Raw genomic sequence first — 21,852 nt, 5'->3', positions numbered from 1 at the left:
TATATTCTGAAGAACTATAATCTTCTGAGACACTAGTATATATGTCACTTGGATAATCAGAGGAAGTAGCTGCATAAAATTCACCAAAAAAAAAAAAAAAATCTCCTTTACTCAACATTTCACAATGCGTCAGTTTTGAAGTTTTTATGTTTATAATAGACACAAGATTGGGACAAAACCATAACAGAGCAAAATATAAATGATAATGGCAATCGTAAGTTGTATAATGAACCCTTGATCAGTTTTAAGCTCTAACAGTTTCATGCGGTGATTTTAATTGTATCGCTGTCTGAGAAAGTACTGATAGACTCCAGTTAATAATAGTCAGTAATGTGTTAGAAAAACAACAGATGAGCTTTCATAGGACATGCGTCCGTCACAGGAGCTCACAGTGAATTTCAAGGGTGGAAAGCCAACCCAGCCTAACCCACCACATTCCTTCTCCCAGAACTTCAGATGTCAGTGGAGACACCCAGGCTCCAGAGCGGCTGGGATTGTGAGAGGAGCACTAAAAAGTCCTACAGGAGTCGCCATTCTCACCCTTGCTGAGACTTTTTCCTTGACTCTTACAAAAGCTACCCTTCTTCTGTAATTTAAGCAAGTCAGGAGGGATTTCTGTTGCTTGCAACCAACAGACTCCTGAATCATATAGAAAGTCATACTCTAGTGGTCAAGCAAACAGAAAAGAAACCAATATATAATTACAGAATGTGAAGTGCCGTGACAGAAGGAAGATAGACTTGGAGAGACTGACAGTGGAGACCAACTGCAGAAGGGGACGTCAGGGAGAAGACCCTTGGGGGAGACTATCCTTACATTGAAACCTTAAAGATGAAGTCAGCTGTTTGAAGAGTGACAGTACAGGCTGAGAGAAAGAGTGTGCAAGAGCTGAGAGCAGGGAGGAGAGCCCCAGGAGGGGTGCGCAGTGTGCAGAGAGATGAGGCTTATTCTCTGAATCGTGTCCAGAGCAGTTTTCTTCCTCTTGGTTAAAGTGAATGCCTATGGTTTTTGCCTCTTGAAAATCAGCATACTACATCTTAACATTCAGGTGTGTGTGCCTGTGTGTGCGTGTATTGGACCCACTCCCTGGTGGTTCAGCTGGTAAAGAATCCGCCTGCAATGTGGGAGACCTGGGTTCGATCCCCGGGATGGGAAGAACCCCTGGAGAAGGGAAAGGCTACCCACTCCAGCATTCTGGCCTAGAGAAAAGTCCATGGGGTCGCAAAGAGTCAGACACAATTGAGCGACTTTCACTTTCACCTGGGAACAGGCAGGTTTATTCTGCATATTATATGACTTTAGCACCTGCCTACAAGAACCTCTGCTGGACCAAGAGCTTGATTTCTTCAGGATTCACCTGGGTACGTCAGATCATAGAAGATGCGTCCTGGGTTTCGGCAGATCCTTTCCGGTCAGGCACACAGGGGATGTGCCTGCAGTGGGTGGTGGAGGAAGGAGATGAGTGGAGGTGTTGACTGGAGATGTGCACTAGTTATCCGCTGTTGCCTAACAGGTTCCCACAAACCAAGCAGCTTACCACAATGCCCACTCATCAGCTGACAAGTCTGCAGGTCAGAACTGGGCCGTGGTGTGGCCGTGTTTTGCTCAGGATGTCACAAGGTCAAATCAGGACACTGGCTGAGGCTGTGCTTCTCAGCTAGGCCTTGTCCCCCTTCTAAGCTCCCTGCTTGTTGGCAGAACCCGTTTTCCCATGGCTGCAGGACCGCGCTCCCCATTCTCCCCAATTCCCTGCATCAGCAGTTCACAGTATGGATGTTTGCTTTCTTCTAAGCCAGCAGTGTCTCAATGACATCCCCTTCTGCTACCAATTGGAGAAGACTCTCTGCACTCAAAGAAGCTGGTATGATCAGGTGAGGACCACAGGAACAATCTCTCTATCATAACACATTATTGACCAGAGATGTTTCAATATGTTTTCAGACAGCGAAACAACTAACATCACCATGCAGAGCTGTTAGAGCTGAAAATCGATCAAAGGTTTATTGTACAACTTACGATTGTCATTATCATTCACACTTTGCTCCGTTAACTTTTTGTTCCAACCTTGTGTATCTTATAAATGGAAAATTTTCAAAAATGACACATCGTGAAATTTTCAGTGAAGAATTTTTTTGGTGAATTTTATGCAGATACTTTCTCTGATTATCTAAGCAACATATATACTAGTGTCTCAGAAGATGATAGTTCTTTAGAATATAGTTCTGATTCAGATGTTCTGAATATTAGACCAGCAAAAAGACAAAAAAAAAAATCTTTAGTGACTGGTTCCAATCGGGAAAGTAAAAATGAAACTCACGGTGCTGGAGATTACGCCTTAGCTTCTGCAGAAGACTGGATTGAAGACAACCTTTCACAAAAACTAGAAGACTTCACAGTCGTGTCAGGTGTTACTATTGAATGTAATAACCCACAGAGTGTTAGTGAGATAACAGAATTAAGTTTTGGTCAGTGAAAATAAGAATTGCCAGCCAAGGGTGCTAGTTTCTGCAAAAATCCCCCAGTCAGTCATGAGTTAAAAATTAACTGATTTGGGCTTCCCTGGGGGTTCAGCGATAAAGAACCTGCCTGTCAATACAGGAGGCCCAGGTTCAATCCCTGATCCGGGAAGATCCCACGTGACCTAGAGCACTGTGGAGCCTGCACCTTAGAGCCTGTCTGCTACAGCTACTGAAACCTGAGCTCCTAGAGCCCGTGCTCTGCAATGAGAATTGCCACAAAGAGACGCCCATGCACTGCAGCTAGAGAGCAGCCTCCCCTCGCTTCACCTAGAAAAAAGGCCCCACAGCACGGAAGACCCAGCACAGCCAAATACACACATACTTAAAAAAATAAAATCTACTGATTAGTTACCTTAATTACATCTGCAATATCCCTGCGCCACGGAAAGCGACTCCAGGGGGTGGAGACCGTGGCCATCCTATGAGGCTGCCTGCCTCGGGACACTGTTGCTGTTTGCCAGCTCCCAGAGTCACTGCACAGTACCCTGATGGAAGAATCCAGCCCTCATGAGTCTGCAGCTAAAAAATAATTTCCTCTCCTTCTGTCTCCCCTTACTTACGACCCATTGTATTATCAGTTTCCTGCGGCTGCTGTAACAGGTGATCACAAACTTGGTGGCTTAACACAACAGACACGCACCCTCCCGCAGTCCAGAGGCCAGATATCTGCACTCAAGGAGCCAGCACCGGCATGGCTCCTACAGAGGCACCGCGGTCCAGGTGCTTCTTGGCTTGTGGCTGCATCACTCCCGGCTCTGCCTCTGTCTTCACATCACTTCACCTCCCTGTGGGTCCGGGTCAGCACTCCCGTGTTTTTGCCTGTTATAAAGACATGTAGGGTCCACCTGGATAACGCAGGACAGTAGCTTTAAGATTTAACCTAATCACATCTTTCGCTGTACGGTTGGCCCTCTGTACGAGCGGGCTCTGCATCCATTGGCAGATTAGGAATCCGAGGATACAGATGACGGGCTGTCCTGCTAAGGCATTTTGTATAAGGGGCTCAAGCATCTGTCGATTTGGGTGTCCACACTGGGGGTGCAGAGCATCTTGGAACCAGTACCCCCACGGATGCTGAGGGAGGGCTACAGAAGGCAATTTTCACTATTTTTTTTGCCACTTAGGGTGATATTTGCAGGTTCTGGGGACTGGCAAATGGGCGTATCTTTAGGAGACCATTTTTCAACCCACTGCCCACATGCTTCCTTCCTGTGACCTGGGCGCCAGGGATCTGATTGTCAAATGGCAGATGTTTGTGACCTTTTTACCAGTGGCTCACTCTGAGACACTGAGAGTGAACTGTTCCTGTCTTTGACATGAAGAAACTAAAACATCCATTTAGTCCATGTTCACATCTGCAATTTCCTGATCTTGTAGGCAGTTCCAAAGACGAGTCACCTCAGCTTCCAGAACTCTCTCCCTCTGGAGGCTGTCTGAATCTCCATCACACCCCATGTGGACCAGATGGGAACCTGAGATCAAAACCCCACACAGACCTTGCAAGGTCTTCACTGGGTTCCTACACACCATGGTGGGGAGGGGCGGGATCTGAGGGCTGGTCCCGCCTGCTTTTGAGGGTCTTTTTGAAATGCAAAACCAGAGTGAGCTACAGGTTTCTCCTACCCTTTTCCCCTCCGCTTTTGAAACTTTTCTGTCTCAACTATGTATGATGGTTTAATAAAAAAGCTATTTCTTAAGAATAAAGAAATCCCTAAAATTCAAATGATGCATACAGATTACTTTTCAACTCATTTTACAATGTGTGATTTGTAAGTGCTCTTAAGATGTGATGACTTCCAGTTAAATCTGGGATCTGAATATCCTTATCTACCACCTGGAAAGTGTCTGAAGCAGAACTCTAAGAATAATGAGAGAAATGAGTCCACATTGGTTGATCATCAGGTCCCACAAAAGGAACAAAGTCCCTTTGTAAAAGATCATTGCAGGGAATTCTGAAAAGTATAGGGCATTAAATGAAACGAGGTCAGGGTGGTCTTAGAAAAAAAAGTTTTCCCTCAATAAAAACTGCCTGTTAGTTCTCCTGACAGTATCATTTTCAATGCACATTTCCATGCAGTCATTTTCAATGCATATTTATTTTTATTACAGACTTTAAAATATTGTTTGAGAAACATATCATACAAAAAGACTGTCTATAATATATATGTACAGCTTAAGATTAATAATAAAATGAACATAAGGCATTTTTTTTTCAAAGCAGTTGGCTTAGAAAGGCTCAATATCACTGGGGTATGAAACACTTGACATTCTATTGTGGAAATGCCAACACACAAATTATCCTTATTCGTGTTTTATTGCTGTAGCTCTGTCTCCCCGTATAATGCTGTGCAAACATTTTATCAGGAATGGTGGAGGGAAGGAATCCCCACTGTTAAGCACAGCCGAGTAAGTGATTTGGTTGCCAAGATTACAGCTTCTGCAGTTGGATGGTTATGTTGTTTTCTATATTCATCAAGGGGCGAGAATAACATATTGAGGGTGGTTATAAAGAAGTAGAGTGGAAGTTAAAAAGGCAATATGCCATAATCTTTTCGCCTCCCTGGTTTCTTCACATGAAGCCCATTGTGAAAATACTACACTGGCACAGTCCTCGGACAGGCTGAGATTTTAGCACGGTCCAGGGGCCACGGGATCTGATGCGCCTGGACTGGGCAGGTCACACATCGAGGCCCCAAACGGGTTTGGTCCAAACGCCCAGACAGCATCAGCCTTGGCTACCTTCTCATGCTTCCTGTTCCTGGGTTTCTTCCCCCATCGCGTGGGCAGGATAATGAGATAAACCTACCTTCGTTGTGAGGATAAAGTGAGTTAATGCAAGTAAAGCCCCTGATAGCGGATGGGGCCTTGGTGAAAGCTGTTTGGCTGTATTCACACTGACGCGGAATCCCAGGCCAGCTCCTCCCCTGCCTCCCTGACTCCTCCGCTCCCTCCCCTCCACTCCAGCCTCAACCTTTCCCTTGACCACTGACTTACCCGCTTTGTCCCTGTTCCATCAACAGGCCAACGACACTCCCGCCTCCTTGCCCTGTGGTCAACAAAAGCCTCCTCCTCCCTAGACCTGAATAGACATTTCTAGACATCACCTAGACATCTGAATAGACAGATGGCCACACAAGACAAGATGTTCAACATCACTAGTTATTAGAGAAATGCAAATCCAAACTTCAATGAGATGTCACTTCACACGAGTCAGAATGGCCATCATCAAAAAATCCACAAACAACAAATGCTGGAGAGGGTGTGGAGAGAAGGGAACCCTCCTACTCTCTCGGTGGGAATGTAAATTGGTTTGGCCACTTTAGAGAACAATATGGAGTTTCCTTTAAAAACTAAAAACAGAGCTACCACATGACCCTACAATCCCACTCCTGGACATATAACCAGAGAGAAATATAATCCCTAAGGATACATGCACTGAATGGTCATAGCAGCACTGTTTGCAACAGCCAAGACATGGGAACATAAGTGTCCATCAACAGATGAGTGGATAAAGATGCGGTACATGCATAGGATGGAATATCCCTCAGCCCCCAAAAGAATAAAACAGTGCCATGTGCAGCCACGTGGATGGACCTCGACAGTGTCATGCTGAGGGAAATAAGCCAGAGAGAGAAATAACCTATGACATCCCCTATATGTGGAATCTGAAAAGAAATGATACAAACGAACTTACAAAACAGAGACTCACAGACTTTGAAGACCAACTTATGGTTGCCAGAGGGGGAAAGGATTAGTTAGGGAGTTTGGGAAGGTCATGGACATACTGCTAACTTCTCACACCTCCTGCACCTGGGTTTCTCCCTCATCACGTGGGCAGGATAATGCAATAAACCTACCTTTGTTATGAAGGTAAAGTGAGTTAACACAAGCAAAGCCGCTGATGGTGGAGGGGGCCTTGGTAAATGCTATATTCAAAATGGATAACCAATAAGGACCTACTGTATAGCACACAGAACTCTACTCAGTGTTGTGTGCCAGCCTGCATGGGAGGGGGATTTGGGGGAAATGGATAAAGGTGTATGCGGAAACAAGCAAACAAAAAAATGCCTCCTCCTCCCTTTGACAGTTACCACATCACCCGCCTTATTTCCTTGGCCTGTATCACTGTCTGAACTTAACATATTCATTTGTGTCCTTGCTAACGGTCTGTCCCCCACCAGTTTGTCCCAGTTTATCCAGTACCTACCCAGTTTCTAAGTTTTTTTTTTTTTTTTAATGTGGACCATTTCTAAAGTCTTCATTGAATTTTTTACAATGTCGCTGCTGTTTTATGTCTGGGTTTTTTGGCCACAAAGCACGTGGGACCCCAGCTCCTCTGAGAAGGATTGAAACCGCACGCCCTGCATCAGAAGGGGACATCTTGATCACTGGACCACCGGGGCACTCCCAAGCCTTGCGCAGTTTTAGCTGCAGATTCCCACGTCCGGGGACGTTCTGGGAGGTCAGACACTGCTTCCCCACCTCCGTCTTCCCAGACTGAGCAGTGCCCGGCACACGCACAGGCGGCCCCTTGGCGAGTCTTTGCCAAGTGAGTGAGTGAGTCACTGAGCCCCTGGGTGAGGGAGGGGCAGAAGAGGGCCCTGACTCCAAAGCCTCTGTCTCCCCGCTTGAGTCCCTGGAGTCCGGCTCCAGCTCTCGCCGCACACGCCGACCACAGCGCGTCCATCCTGGAAGACGCTTTAACTCTGAGCCCAGTGCCTGCCTCCTGGCAGCATCCAGGATGTTGCTGCCCCTGGCTCCGTAGCTCCCGAGACGCCTCCGAGGCCAGCAGCTGTTTTGCACCTGAGATAACACACACAAGTGTCTGGAGGGCCCGGGCGATCCAGGCCAGGGGGAGGTTCTGGAAGCCGACATGGCATCGCGCGTCAGTTCCTCACAGACGGAGGGGTCAGTGTCAGAGTCAGACGTGGCCCGCAGGGCTCTGAACTATCCCCAGCCTCCGAGCTGAGATCCGGGGAGTGCTTGTGAAGAAGGACCACTGACCCTCGAACAGCAACTTGATCTGAGCAGGTCCACTAACAGCTGGATTTTCGTCACTAAATACTGTCCACGGCGGGTTCCTTTCACAGATGTGGAAGCTCGCACACGCGGTTCAACTGTAAAGTTACACGTAGATTGTCAGCTTTGAGGGGTCGGCACCCATAACCCCTGCATTGTTCAAGGGTCAACTGTATTCTAAACAAGAACAAAAGAAGCTGTAAAGAACTGTCCTGAGGAGAAGAAAACGGAGGCCACTGGAAACTTTAAAATGAGCGCTGAGAATATTGCAAAACTGGGTTTCCCTCTCTATGATAATTAGGAAGCCCTTGCCTTTGGCTTTCTGGTTAGAAATGCAAATTCAGATGGAATTCATCCTGTATCTAAGGGAACTACGCTAGGATGACCTGGTAAATACATTATCCAACTAGAAGTGAATATTCTATTTGCGTGACTGCAAACTGGAATCAAGATTGCCGGGAGAAATATCAATAACCTCAGATATGCAGATGACACCACCCTTATGGCAGAAAGTGAAGAGGAACTAAAGAGCCTCTTGAAAGTAAAAGAGGAGAGTGAAAAAGTTGGCTTAAAGCTCAACATTCAGAAAATGAAGATCATGGCATCCAGTCCCATCGCTGCATGGGAAATAGATGGGGAAACAGTGTCAGACTTTATTTTTTGAGGCTCCAAAATCACTGCAGATGGTGACTGCAGCCATGAAATTAAAAGACGCTTACTCCTTGGAAGAAAAGTTATGACCAACCTAGATAGTATATTCAAAAGCAGAGACATTACTTTGCCGACTAAGGTCTGTCTAGTCAAGGCTATGGTTTTTCCAGTGGTCATGTATGGATGTGAGAGTTGGACTGTGAAGAAGGCTGAGCGCCGGAGAATTGATGCTTTTGAACTGTGTTGTTGGAGAAGACTCTTGAGAGACCCTTGGACTGCAAGGAGATCCAGCCAGTCCATTCTGAAGATCAGCCCTGGGATTTCTTTGGAAGGACTGATGCTAAAGCTGAAACTCCAGTACTTTGGCCACCTCATGCGAAGAGTTGACTCACTGGAAAAGACTCTGATGCTGGGAGGGATTGGGGGCAGGAGGAGAAGGGGACGACCGAGGATGAGATGGCTGGATGGCATCACGGACTCAATGGGCGTGAGTCTGAGTGAACTCCGGGAGTTGGTGATGGACAGGGAGGCCTGGCGTGCTGCCATTCATGGGGTCGCAAAGAGTCAGACACGACTGAGCGACTGAACTGAACTGAGCTGTGACTGTGAAATTTGTACTTCGTTTTCTCCATCTATTAAGTCGCAATGGACATCTCCACCCAGACTTCCTCATGAAGATACTAGTTATCGTGTGATGATCAGCCCGATCCTATGGGTTGAATGAAAACAGCCCTCTCTCAGGGAATGTGTTAAGTGGGTCGGGCCATTCCAGTTGAGCGAATAAATCAATTTCAGTTGACAGATTGGTTTCCTGCTTCTCCAAAAGGTTTTGCAACAGGGAGAATTTACTTTCTCTTTATCAACAGAGACAGTCAAAGCTCAGAGCTACTTTCTTATAAAGAAACAGTCTAAAGAATCATGGTGACTAACATTGGTGAACATAGGATCCATCCTTTAACCTAGCAGGGTAAACTATTTTAGAATCTAGCCTTTCGCGACTTCTCTGGCGGTCCAGTGGTTCAGAATCCCCCTTCCCGTGCAAGGGATACTGGTTCCATCCCTGGTAGGAGAACTAACAGCCCACATGCCTTGGGGAAATTGAGCCCTTGCACTGCCAAATATATATATATAATTTAACTACTTAATATGAGGGGAAGGTGTTAGGTGTTAGGCTGAGCATGGTGGGACAGAGACCCCAAATGCATCTGAGGTCCAGCTGGGGACACAAACCAGAGTGACTGCTCCTCAGAGGAAGTGCTTCCGAGGCTTTGATTCCTTGTCTCGCATTAAAACCAGACTTCTTGCTCCTCTCCCTGCAAACCCCGTGCTTTGAGGTCACCCTCCCTTCTCCCCTTTGCTTGTCTTGGTGCCTAGACGCTCCTGACCTCCCAGAGGCCATTCCTGAAGCCCAGCTCAAAGGCTGTCTCCTCCACAAGAACCCCCCTCCAGACCTTCCCAGCCGGGCAGTGTTTCTCCACACCCCCTCCTCCAGTGGTTGCTGCCACCATGCAGGTTCTTGTAGTCTCATCTTGCATCATAGCAATTCATGGGTCTTTCTTCCTTCCAAATGACAAGCTTCCTGAAACTAGACCCCATGTCTCGTTAATTGTTGGACTGCCTGGAGCCTGGCACGGGATGAGCCCCAGTGGGGTGCTGTAATTATTCGCTAGATTGAATCCACATGGGAGAGCAGCTTGGAAATCGACAAGCCACCTGGGAGCAGGAGCCTGCGTCCAGAGGAAGCACGACCCGGGTGCTGACAGTGGTCAGGGCAGGCTTCAGAGGTTAGGTCAGCTCTGGGCCTCAGATGAGTGGGCTGTGGTTCACAGCAGGACTATTCTGCCCTGAACCCAGGTGATCCACGTCGTCTGTGTGCTGTCGTTCATTTAGAAATGCATAATCTTCGCTGGCTGGGGTTCCTCTCGTGGGCATCCACCTTTGGGCTGGGCGTAGGCAACCTTGGTGCCTGAGTCCTACAGAGTGATCAGACGCAGGGCCTGAGCTGGCTTCGTCTCAACGTCAGGGGAAAGGAGAGCCTGGAATGAAAGCCGACAGAGCACCACAGCGATGTGTCTGATCACGAGAAATCACAGGATTGATGAAGAGCCTCCCAGCTCCATGGAAAAACTGACACCTTTTCCAGCCAGCTGTGTGAGTGCAGGAGAGACGGGAAAATTTGTAATAATTTGCAAGTTTGCCCAGAGGATGGAGTTGTGTCATTTTTCCTGCAACAATCTGTGCTGCTGGCTGAGAGAGTGGAATTTCTCCCTGGATTGAGCTGGCGATTATTCATGGACTGTGCAAAGACAGAGAACAGGGGCTTGTGCAAATCTGCTAAAGAGAGAGCCGAAAGAGGAGGTGGACAGAGTCCCTGGCCGCCTGTGGCGGCTCCTCCCTGACTTCCCCGGGTCCTTTTCCTCTCTCTGCTTCACCTGGCCCCCTAACTTCACTGGCTGCCTGCCCGCTGACCTGACCTCTTGACAACCATCCTTGGGCAGTTCCTTCCTGGGCCCTGGGCTGCTGCCTTGTCTTCCACACCCGGAGTGCCTTTCTTTGCAGGCACCTCGGAGACAAACGGGGCTATAACCTGGGAAAGGCACCCCAAGCCCAGCAAAAGGGAGGCAGGTGTCACATTGCTGAGAGGGGTGCTCTCTGTGTTTTCAGCAGGCTCTGGAACTAGGAAAGCCAGAGCTCCCCCAAGTGTGGATCGGTCGAATGATAAAGCTGGAAGAGACTCCCCCCAGCCAGCGGCAAGCCTGTCCTTTCTTAACATTTCAGGCACCTTCTTCTCTGACCCAGTCCTCCAGGTAGAGTGAGCCTCAGAAGACTTAGCGCCTGCCCTATGAATATACTTACTGCCTGATGCTGTGTCCAGGAGGTGATTTCTGCATCCGTCTCTCTTACTCTCTAGCTCAGGCCCATTTTTTTTTTTTAACCATAATTTTACTTACTTACGTTTTTTTGGTTGTGATGGGTCTTTGTTGCCTTGCAGAGGCTTTTCTTTCGTTGAAGCAAGCAGGGGCTACTCCTGGTTGCGACGTGTGGTCTTCCCCCTGCACTGGCTTCTCTTGCTGTGGAGTGTGGGTTCTGGGCCGTGGGCTTCAGTAGTTGTGGTGTCCGGTCTCTAGAGCGCAGGCTCACCAGCTGTGATACACGGACTTTGTTGCCCCGTGGCATGTGGCTCCTTCCTGGACCAGGAGCTGAATCTGTGTCCCCTACATTGGCAGGCGGATGCTTATCCACTGGACCACCAGGGAAATCCTCAGGTCCACGTTTACACACAGGCGCTGTCTGTGTAGACTGACTCTTCCAAATCTGCAAGAATCGAGTTCCCGGGCAAAATACAGGAGGCCCAGTTAAATGTGTCATGTAAATAAATATTGAATTATTTTTGGTATAAGTCTTTCCCAAATATTGCCTGGGAGGTAGCTATACTAAAAAAAGATTGGATGTTTATCCGAAATTTAAAATGACCAGTGTCCTGTGTCTGTCTTTGGTACCTCTGGTTGTCTTAGCCAAGCAGGCCTTGAGCCTCTCTCTGACTCTCAACCACAAAGCCCCTGCTTTGCATCTCAGCAGCAGGCATGTCTAAGGCCTGGTAGACCAGTTAGCCAAAGCCACCAAAAGGCTGTTTGGCCAATGAGCTCAGAATTGAGTGCTCTAAAATAGCATTCCTTTCTCCTTGTGGGCCTGTAGGCCCAAGGGGGACTTCCCTGGTAGCTCAGACAGTAAAGTATCTGCCTACAATGAGGGAGACCTGGGTTGGGAAGATCCCCTTGGAGGAGGGCATGGCAACCCACTCCAGTATTCTTGCCTGGAGAATCCCATGGATGGAGGAGCCTGGTGGGCTACAGTCCATGGGGTCACACAGAGTTGGGCCCACAGAGGTTGGCTGCTCCAGGTGTCTCATTCCCTCCCGGAGACCCATGAGCCTGCCCAGGCAGGTCAGCAGAGGCGCCAGAGAGCAAAGCCAGACGCACAAGACCGTCAAGCCCTGGGTCACATCACAAGTTAGTGTCACATGACCAAACACACTCACAAGACAGGGAAATGTAAATGGTGTGGATCCAAGGGAGGGTGAAGAGTTGAGCCAAACACTCTCTCCTATGAGAAGAGCCCCAGTGGGAAGGCGTGCATGCCAAGTTGCTCAGTCGTGTCCAACTCTATGCAACCCCATGCACTGCAGCCCGCCAGGCCCCTCTGTCCCTGGGATTCTCCAGGCAAGGACACTGGAGTGGGCTGCCATGCCCGCCTCCAGGGGATCTTCCCGGCCTGGGGATCGAGCCCATGTCTCTTGTGTCTCCTGCACTGGCAGGCGGGTTCTTTGCCCCTAGTGCCACCTGAGCTCTGACCCCACTTTGCCACTTAGCAGCCAGGAGACCCGGGAAAAGTCTCTCTGAACCACTGTTTCCTTATCCCTGAAATAGAGCTTTGGCAAAGGTTTAGAGTGACTTGACTAAGGGACCACTAAATGGTCACCGTATCATTATGGTCTAGAACAGCGGTAATAAAAGTACCACGGGCTAACCAGTTGTGCCACTAGCCATTAAAAAGGGTGAAATTATGCCATTGGCAGCAACACGGGTGGATCTGGAGATTATCATACTAAGTGAAGTAAGTCAGACAAAGGCAAATTTCACATGACATCACATATGCAGAATCTTAAAATGATACAAATGAACTTATACACAAAACAGAAACAGAGTCACAGATGTAGAAAAGAGCCATGGTTACTAAAGGGGAAAGCAAGGGGGGGGGGGTATCAACTGGGAATTTGGAGTTAACATGTACGCATTGCTAAATATAAAATAATAATAAACAAGGGCCTGCTGTATAGCACAGGGAACTCTGCTCGATATTCTATAATAACCTAAATGGGAAAAGAATCTGAAAAAGAATAGATGCGTGCATATGTATAACTGAACCATATTGCTGTACACCTGGAATTAACACAACTCTGTAAATCAACAATACTCCAACATAAATATAAAACTAAAATTAAAAAGAAGAGAACAGGGGTCATCGAGGGGAGGCCATGGTGTAGCTGTGACTGCCAGGGTCCAGCTCCTAACGTCTATAAACTTCTGATTTTCCTCCGGGGATTCCAGCAGGGTGTACCGAGAACCAGGGTGTGGGTTCAGCAGGGCAGCGGGCAGGGCACTGGGCCTGTTCTGAGCTGCCCCTTGGACTCTGACCCCCCACCCTGCAGCCTGCCCCCCACGGCAGGGACAGCAGACGGACAGGCTCGGCCCCTGCTACAAGCCGCCCCCCCTGTGGCAAAGGCAAGGCTGAGTCGCTTTCAGCTGCATCTGCTTCTGAAACTAAGCTCTTTCCTTCTCTAGTGAGGGATCTGCTCTCAGGGGCTGACGCCGCCCGCCGTCTCTGAGTTCCGGCTCAGGGCTCAGCTCTAGTGCGGCTCGGGCAGTGGGGCAAACCAGGGATTGCGTCAAACCTGCACCTCCTGCAGTGGGAGCTCGAATCCTAACCACTGAACTGCCAGGGAAGTCCCTGGACTTTGCTGCTTACCGGCTGTGCCTTGGAGAAGTGACCTAGTAGTGCCTCCTGTATAAAACAAGCATAGTCACAGAAGCTACCTTCTGGACGGCTCTTTGCAGGATTGAAAGCGTTAATACAGTCCAGTCCTGTTAAGGAGAAGTTCTGCTCCATTGCATGGACTCCATGAATGTCGGGCGGGGAGACCCTGTGAGGTCCTTGCTGTGATTTTCACTATCACTGGTATCGCATCCTAGACTTGTTTCACAGTTGGGATAGAGTAACTTCTCTCCCTGAAGATCTAGTTCCTTTTTTTTTAAGCTTCCTTCTGCTCCCTGCACATTGTCTTCTCTGAGTCCCTTTGTTTCTCTTTGCTCTCGCTCTCTTTGTTCCCTTGAATGTCTGGTGCTCTGGGTGTCCGTGTGCACACTGAAGAGTGAGGCAGGAAACTTAGTGGTGAGGGACGCCAGCCTTCAAAACAGTGCCCAGCGGTTGGCACCCCCTGGTTTGGCTCCTCCTACGTAGGTCCCTCCCAAAGTGACCAGAGCAGCCTGGGTCACCAACGTGATGCAGCAGAAGCGATGGAGTGTGACTTCCAGGGCTGGGTCAGGAGAGACACGGCAGCCCCCAGCTTGCTGTCTGGTACCTCTCACTGCCATGCTGTGCAGAGACTCGGGCGGCCCGTGGGAAGTCTGAGGAGAAGAGCCAAGGCCTCTTTCCAACAGACACCACGGAAGGGAGCTGTCTGCAAGGGGGCACCTCCAGCTCCTGTCAGCAGTCTGACCTCATGAGCAACCTTCAGCCGGAACACACAGCTAAGCCCTTCCAGAATTCTTGATGGTGAGGTAATAACCATCAACTTTTGTTCTAGGTCACTGCATCGCCAGGCGACTTATTACACGGCAATAGGTCACTAACACAGGAAGGGTAGTTGGCTGACTGGGTAGAGAAGGCAATTGGGTGTCCAACTGCTCACCAGCTAAACTTCCAATCAACCGCGGGTGTATCCCCAACCCACACACCAGGATTTAGAGGTCCTTGACCCTCCGATCCTGAGACTCTAGAGTTCTGTCAAGCCAACGTGTCCCTCGTCTGTAAGAAGTAGGTCTCAGTTTCCCCGTTCTGCAGAAGTGGTCATCATTCTCCCTTTTGCTTTTCCAAAATTTCACTGTTGTGCCTTCTCTGCCATCTCCTCTCTCACCTTCTTTGGCCGTATGGGTTGTATCGCTGTTTTTAATTTGCTGTCATTTAGCAGGGTGTGGGAGAGGGCAGAGTTCAGGTGCGTGTCCCATCTGCCACATTTGATCCAAGTCAGAGGCAATCTTCCAGCATCTGAAAACTGCTGTGGCTGCCGGAGGGCTCAGCTAGGCCCCTCCGTCCTTAGAAGGCCGGCGCTGTGGCAGGTAGAGCTGAGAAGGGCTTGGAAGGCCCAGCACACCCCTGCGTGCTGCAGGGCGGGTGTGGCTCAGGGAAGGGGAGGAGGTGGAGGAGGCCCACCCCAGCCCTTGGAGCAGGGGTCGTGCAAGACAGTGAAAGGAAAGGCCTGGAAGTTGGCAAGAATGATGACACATAATCAGATATGGGTCAAAACTCATAATGGAGGCAGAGCCTGTGGGATGAGGCTCTGCCTCACGTGACAAACCGCAGAGCAGCTCCATCCTCAGGACTCCTGATAGGAGGCCCATGGCTTCAGACAGTAGCATCCTCTCCTTAACAGAAGATGAGGAAGAAACATCAGCTATATGTACTTTAAGGAGCACAGTATTCAAAAGGAGTGAGAGAGCAGACATCCTTGCCTAGTTCCCTTTCTCTTTTAACTCCTTTTTCAGCTGTGCCAGCTCTTCACTGTCGTGCTCATGTTTTCTCTGGTTCCAGCATGCAGGGGGTTACTCTCCAGTTGTGTTGCTCAGGCCTAGTTGCCCCACTGTACATGGAATCCTAGTTCCCTGACTGGGGATTGAACCCCGGTCCCCAACCTTGCCAGGCAGATTCTTAACCACTGGATCACCAGGGAAGTCCCTGTCCTTGCCTTGTTCTTGATCTTAGCAGGAAACCTTCTGCTTTCTCACCATCAAGTGTGCTGTGGGCTGCAAGAGCTTTTTTATAGATATTTGTTATCGAGTTGAAGAAGTTCTCCTCTGTTCCTCATTTACTGAGAGTTTTATTGTGAATTTTGCCAAATGCTTTTTCTGTATCTTATTGATCATGTTGATGTGATGGGTGACATTCACTGATTTTCTGTTGTTGATCCAGCCTTGCTTACCTGGGATAAACTCCACTTTGCCATGGTATGTAATCCTTGTGTGCAATAGTTGATAAAATCTACTAATATTTGTTGAGGATTTTCATGTCTGTGCATAAGAGACATTGATCTACAGTCTTCTGTTCCTGCGATGCCTTTGTTTTGGGTGATATTGGCCTCCCAGAATGATTTAGCATTAACTCAAAGTACTACCTCTACTCTGATCTTCTGGAAAAAATAGTAGAGAATTGTTATCATTTCTTTTCTTATATGTTTGGTAGAAATCATCAGAGAACTATCTGGGCCTGATGCTTTCTGTTTTGGAAGCAAACAGAATTGTTGAGTCAATTTCTTTAATAAATATAGGTCTATTCAGATTGTCTATTTCTTCTTGTGTGAGTTTTGGCAAGCTGCCTCTTTCAAGGAACTGATTGATTTCATCCAGGTTATCTAATTTGCTGGCATAGAGTTGCTCATACTATTCTCCGGCTTTTTACTGTCTGTGAGATCTGTACTGATGTTTCATTTCTCATATTAGTAATCTGTGTCCTTCCTCTCTCTTTGTTAGCCTGATTAGAAACTTATGATTTTTTTTGATCTTTTCAAAGAACCAGCTTCTGGCTTCATTGATTTTCTCTATTGATTTCCTTTTTAATTTAATCAATTTCTGTTCTAATTTTTGTTATTTCTTTTCTTCAGCTAACTTTGGATTTAACTTGCCTTTTTTCTGGTTTCCTAAAACAGAAGCTTATATAATGGATTTTAAATCATCTTCTTTTCTAATATATGCATTCAATGCTATACATTTTCTTCTAAGCATGGCTTTTGCTGGATTCCACAAAATTTGATAAGTTGTATTTCTTTGAAATTTCTCTTGAGATTGCTCCTTTGACCTACATGTCGTTCAGAAGTGTGTTGTTTAATCTCTAAATATTTGGGAATTTTCCAGCTATTTTTCTGTTGCTGATCTCCAGTTTAATTCCTCTGTGGTCTGAGGGCAAACGTATGGCTTCCGTTCTTTTAAATTTGTGAAGGTGCGTTTTCAGTGCAAAACGTGGTGGATATTGGTGTATGTTCCAAGTGAGCTTTGGAAAACAATGTGTATTCTGAGGTCGTTGGATGAAGTAGTCTAGAGATGTGTGTGTGTGTGTGTGTGTGTGTGTGTGTGTGCGCACGCACGTGCATGCACTCAGTCATGTCCAACTCGAGACCCCATGGTCTATAGCCCACCAGGCTCTTCTGTCCATGGGATTTTACCTGCAAGAATGCTGGCGTGGGTTGCCACTTCCTCCTCTGGGGGCATCTATCCAACCCAGGGATCAAAGTCCTGTCTCCTGCATTGGCAGGCAAGTTCTTTACCACTGAGCCACCTGGAAAGCCCATAGATGTCAATGTATCCAGTTAATTAAGGGTACTGTTGAGTTCACATATTTTAATTTTTACAGAGAGAATATATTCATGTATTTCATGTCTTATTCCTGTAGAGTACCAGTGCGATCCAACAAAAACAACAAATGGCGTTTTGAAAGGCAGTAATGAGCCGGGCAGAACGTGTCTGCTGGGAGCGACTTTGTGATCATCGGCACTCAGTGCGCCAGTCTTGCCAGGGGGCACGATGGTGGTGAAGACCCAAGACCTCAGACCTGCCACACTGACCAGGGCTGGGGGGCGAGGCAGGGAAAGTGCCCAGGGCTGGGCTCGGGCTCAGTCTAAGAACTGCTCCCAAACACGAGCTGCTGTGACTGATGGCCAAAGTCCAGCAAGCCTATTCATCTGTGATCATAACCAAAGTCATGACACTTATGTTCACACTCCAGGCTTGTTTATAGGATTAAGCAATTGAAGGCATACATCATATTTGCCTTGTACTTTGGATCAGACGCTAAGCAGGCCAGCTCACAGAACTGAAGGGACCTACCTGCAAGAAGGCAGACATCACAGACAAAATTGTATTTCCAGCCTTCTCTTAGGCAACTGTCATTGAATGCGCAACATTTCTTTGAAGTATTTAACTTGTTATTACTCCTCCTTTCCTAATGGACATGAACTGCAAGAAGTCTCAAGTTCAACAGGAAGCCATATCAACCAAAAACTGAATACATAGGGAGAGCTGAACGGACACAACCTAACACTGATGCAAGGGGCTCTACCCAGTGTTCTGTCAAACTTCTTTCCTCTGCCCCTTTCTTTATGCTCCTCTGGGGGCTCAGACGGTAGAGAAACTGCGTGCAGTGGGGGAGACCCTAGTTTGATCCCTGGGTTGAAAAGATCCCCTGGAGGAGGGCATGGCAACCCACTCCAGTATTCTTGCCTGGAGAATTAATTCCATGGACAGAGGAGCCTGCTGGGCTCCAACTGAGTGACTAACACACATCCTTCAAATGGAAGAAGTCCACTTAGAAGGAAGGTCTCATGACCTACAAAAGTAGAGAGCCAGGTGCAGCACAAGTCAGAGGCGCTGCTTTCCCAGAGTTGACCTGTTCATCTGACAGTATCATTGTTCATCCGATTTTATCAAAATTAGTTCCCAGATATCAACCACAGAGAAACTTGACTTTTATCGACACAGCAAGCATGAGAAGTTAACTTTAAAATAAACAAGCAGTGCAGAGGAAAAAGGTGTAGGCATATATGTTTCCACAAATCTCTAAAGAATCATGATGAATTTTCCATGGTCTTACTCAGAGGTGGTTAGAAGTACAGTGAATTAGATAAGACTCTTTTCTCTTGTTTTTAAGTCTATTGAATTTGTTACAATATTGTTCCCATTTTATGTTTTGGGTTTTGGCCACAAGGCATGTGGGATCTTAGCTTCCAACCAGCTATCTGACCTTCACACTCTGCGTTGGAAGGCAAAGTCTTAACTACTGGACCACTACAGAAGTCCCCAGACAAGATTTCTTAATCATTAATTTTTCAAGTTAGAATCACCTAGAATACTCTTAAACCCTTTCAGCCCTACATGAGACTGACTGTGAGAGAAAGAGTAAGTGATTGCTGCAGTGAGTATATGTGACTTTTTGGAAAATATGTTAGTTTACTGTGGAGACAATGATGTCATGGGTAAAAACAAAGCTATCAAAAAATTCAATTTACATACTTTTTTTGTAATACACTCATGGTTCATAGGGAACAAAAATGTTTCATAAATCAACCCAAGTGTTGTATACAAGTTACAGTATTTGGAGGAATAATGACTTTTATTATAGTTATATGACACTTCTCAGCAAATAAATTTCTCTAATCGCTCCTAAATCAAAGACCTTTCAACTTCTGTATTCAAAAGCAATTTCCTTATTTCTTACTAATTCTGCCAACCATTCAACTGGTTTAAGAGAAAAGTTCAAACTTATATGTAATTGTGCTAGAGATGACCAGCATTTTTAGAAATGTTTCATATGAGATATAGTTGTTTTGTGAACCTACATATAAGTTAGAAAATATAATTTTCCTTTGAAATTGCTTTCCAAAGCCTAGAGAAAATTAATGTGCATAATGACACCTTCTAATGAGCCACACATATACAGTCTTTCCAAACACATTTGCCTGGATCTTAAACGTAACTAGTTAGGGGTAGGGGGCTAAATTACGAGTTTGAGATTAACATATACACAGTACGATATATAAAATAGATGATCAGCAAGGACCTACTGTATACCACGGGAACTATATTCAATACTTTGTAATAACCTGTAAGGGAAAATAATATGAAAATATATATATATATATATATATATATAGTTGTTGTTGTTCGGTCCCTCAGTCGTGTCCAACTCTCTGTGAACGCATGGACTGCAGCATGCCAGACCTCCCTGTCCATCACCAACTCCCAGAGTTTACTCAAACTCATGTCCATTGAGTCGGTGATGCCATCCAACCATCTCATCCTCTGTTGCCCCCTTCTCATGTCCTCACTCTTTCCCAGCATCAGGGTCTTTTCCAGTGAGTCAGCTCTTCAAATCAGGTGGCCAAAGTATTGGAGCTTCAGCTTCAGCATCAGTCCTTCCAATGAATATTCAGAATTTATTTCCTTTAGGATTGATTGATCTCCTTGCTACCCAAGAAATATATATATATGTACACAAAAGTGACGTCGCTCAGTCGTGTCCGACTCTTTGCGACCCCATGGACTATAGCCTATCATGCTCCTCCATCCATGGGTTTTTCCAGGCAAGAGTACTGGAGTGGGTTGCCATTTCCTTCTCCAGAGGATATTCCCGACCCAGGGATTGAACCCCGGTCTCCCGCATTATAGGCAGACACTTTACCATCTGAGCCACCAGGCAAGTACATATGTATGTATATAAAACAGACTCCTTTGCTGCACACCTGAAACAAATAACATTATAAATCAACTATGCTCCAAGTTAAAAAAAAAAAAAAAGTCAGCCAAGAAACAAAAAGCTGTAACTAGTTAACTTTTATTTTCCCTCTCATTCCTGTGGCCAGGTGCTTGCTTGGGGCCACTGAAGATCAGAGGACACACTTGATACATCCTTAAATCAATCCCATATATTCACTGGAGGGACTGATGCTGAAGCTGAAACTCCAGTACTTTGTTCACCTGATTCGAAGAGCTGACTCATTAGAAAAGACCCTGATGCTGGGAAAGGTTGAAGGCAAGAGAAGAAGCGGACGACAGAGGTTGGACGATGAGATGGTTGGATGGCATCACTGACTCGATGGATATGAGTTTGAGTAAACTCCAGGAGTTGGTGATGGACAGGGAGGCCTGGCGTGCTGCAGTCCGTGGGGTCGCAAAGAGTCGGACACGACTGAGCGACTGAAGGGCGAAAGTCCGTACATGTATCCGGATCTACACGGGCAAGTTATAGGATTCCAAATTTTACTTCCGGTGGTGCCACAGCGCTCCTTTGGGGAGAAGCGTTGCTTTTCCTGGTGTCCTCCTACAAGCGCAAACATGCCTGAGAGCAGGTCCTCCCAGCCCACTGGCCTCAGTGAATTCCAGGATGAAGAATGGACAGGCCAAGGCTGCTCCATGGATGACTATCAGTGAAAGAAGGAGAAAAGGGAGACCTTGTCTTAGGGATCCATGAGGATGAGATTCAGCTGCGTGAAACTGAACAAAATCAGAATGACTCAGACATGCCAGAAGCCTATTTCTTCCTTCCACAAAGGCAGTCATTCGAGGCTGGTGGGATGTGGACTCCATATGCATTCTGGAACTGCAGCCCTGAGCCTGGCTTCCATCCTCAGGGTTGCCTCGGGGTCCCAGACAGGCTGCCAGAAGAAGAGAAGCAAATGCAAAAGGAGACGCCACCCTGCCAAGTCAGTTCCCTTTAGACTGCCTTCTGGGAAGTCCCACAGAACGCATCACATTGCCAGAGGCAAATCACAAGGACACAGCTGACAAATCGGTACTTCACTGTCGGTCACAATGTGCCCAGTTAAAAATAGGGGCAAACAAAGAGGAAGTGAGGAGTGAGCAGAGCAGGAATGCTGGGGGCGGCAGTCAGCCTGTCTCTGCATTTGGCAAGACGTGAAGGTCACGACTGGCCTTGCAAGATCTGGTCTGACATTGTTCTCGGCTCTCTTAAGAATGCTTGCTTCCTTTAGGCCTCTCCTGGGTGAGGGACCATCGTAAGGACTGGAAGAGCCCAGTCCTGGCAAGTGGTTATTTGTCCGGAAGAGTCAGACATCAAGTCCCACCATATCCTTTCCCCTGATGGCTCAGATGGGAAAGAATCTGCCTGCAATGGCACCCACTCCAGTTCTCTTGCCGGGAAAATCCCCTGGATGGAGGAGCCTGGTAGGCTGCAGTCCATGGGGTCGCTCTGAGCGACTTCACTTTGACTTTTCACTTCTATGCATTGGAGAAGGAAATGGCAACCCACTCCAGTGTTCTCGCCTGGAGAATCCCATGGACAGAGGAGCCTGGCGGGCTACCGTCTCTGAGGTTGCAGAGTC

General features: G+C 47.2%; 1 long non-coding RNA gene across 2 annotated transcripts in view; it reads right to left on the bottom strand.

The window, feature by feature from the left end:
* Positions 1 to 4,598: 4,598 nt before the first annotated feature.
* The window catches only part of LOC121818053 (uncharacterized), a 29,535-nt gene continuing 12,281 nt past the window's right edge, over positions 4,599 to 21,852 (bottom strand). The window contains exons 3-4 of one of the 2 annotated variants that reach the window (XR_006058159.2): positions 11,145 to 11,504; positions 4,599 to 7,636 (exon numbers count right to left, since the gene is read on the bottom strand). This is a non-coding gene — a long non-coding RNA (uncharacterized LOC121818053). Of the gene's footprint in view, positions 7,637 to 11,144; positions 11,505 to 16,572; positions 20,932 to 21,852 lie in introns of those variants that run through there. The other variant, XR_006058158.2, reaches the window with a different exon arrangement.

Source organism: Ovis aries, chromosome 26 (genome assembly GCF_016772045.2).
Source record: "Ovis aries strain OAR_USU_Benz2616 breed Rambouillet chromosome 26, ARS-UI_Ramb_v3.0, whole genome shotgun sequence".
In the NCBI taxonomy this organism is placed as follows: domain Eukaryota; kingdom Metazoa; phylum Chordata; class Mammalia; order Artiodactyla; family Bovidae; genus Ovis; species Ovis aries.
The sequence above is the reverse complement of the archived record's forward strand: the minus strand, read 5'-3'. Positions and strand labels throughout refer to the sequence as shown.